The sequence below is a fragment of the Phoenix dactylifera genome, unplaced genomic scaffold (genome assembly GCF_009389715.1).
Source record: "Phoenix dactylifera cultivar Barhee BC4 unplaced genomic scaffold, palm_55x_up_171113_PBpolish2nd_filt_p 000382F, whole genome shotgun sequence".
NCBI lineage: Eukaryota > Viridiplantae > Streptophyta > Magnoliopsida > Arecales > Arecaceae > Phoenix > Phoenix dactylifera.
The window spans coordinates 91988-92918 of NW_024067829.1; the positions used below are offsets into that span (position 1 = coordinate 91988).

The 931-nt window shown below is 41.6% G+C and overlaps 1 non-coding gene across 1 annotated transcript; it reads left to right on the top strand.

The window, feature by feature from the left end:
- The first annotated feature begins 491 nt into the window (after window positions 1-491).
- Window positions 492-597, top strand: LOC113460986. Its single transcript, XR_003382834.2, has one exon. It is a non-coding gene; the product is annotated as a small nucleolar RNA R71 (small nucleolar RNA).
- The last annotated feature ends 334 nt before the right edge of the window (window positions 598-931 follow it).

Genomic DNA, 931 nt, shown 5'->3' on the forward strand with positions numbered 1-931 from the left:
TCCAAGAAAAGTTTGGATGATTTCGCCATCCCGGGTTATATGTATTGGAAAATGGGTCATTACCCGGTCTGGGCTGTGATTGAGCAGCATTGATGTGTTCTTGCACGAGTTCGGGGAATTGGGACGCTGAGGGGCACTCATGAATAAGGTGGGATGGGCTAGAACAAATAGTACACACTTGTGCTTGGAAAGAGTTCATGTAATGCCCACCTATCATCAGTTGATCAATCTTAGGGGACAATGCATCTACCTTGTTAGACAGGTCCATAGAATGACTTATTTCACAAATGGCCCCTTTTTTTTGAAAATTCGGGGGTGCTTGACGAGAACATGAAGCATGGTGGAGGGAGTTTTCATTAAGATTTTCAAATAGTTGCCATGCTTCATGCTCATTTCGAAGCATGAAAGTCCCCACGCATGCAGCATCGATCATCTGACGGTTTCGTTCAGTCAATCCGTCATAGAAACATTGCACTAGCTGCCACTTAGGTATTTGATGATGAGGGCATTTACGGATTAGGTCCCGAAATCTCTTCCAAGTTTCATGAAATTCTTCTCCCTCAGTTTGGGAGAAGCTTGTAATGGCACGTCTAAACTGGTTCGTTCTTCCTATGGAAAAGTATTTTTTTAAGAATTCTTGTTGCATTTGATCCCAAGAACGAATCGAGTTAGCTTCTAAAGAATTCAGCCATTGTTTGGCTCTATCTTTAAGGGAGAAAGGAAATAATCTAAGTTTCAGAGCATCATCAGTGAAGTTCTGAATCTTGACAGTGGTGCAAATCTCGAGGAATTCATCTAAGTGTTTATATGGGTCTTCATTGGTGAGCCCATAAAAAGATGGGAGCATTTGGATCACACTAGATTTTATTTCATATTGTACAGCTGCTACTTCAGGTAATCGAATACAAGATGGAGAAGTGTAAATGGTGGG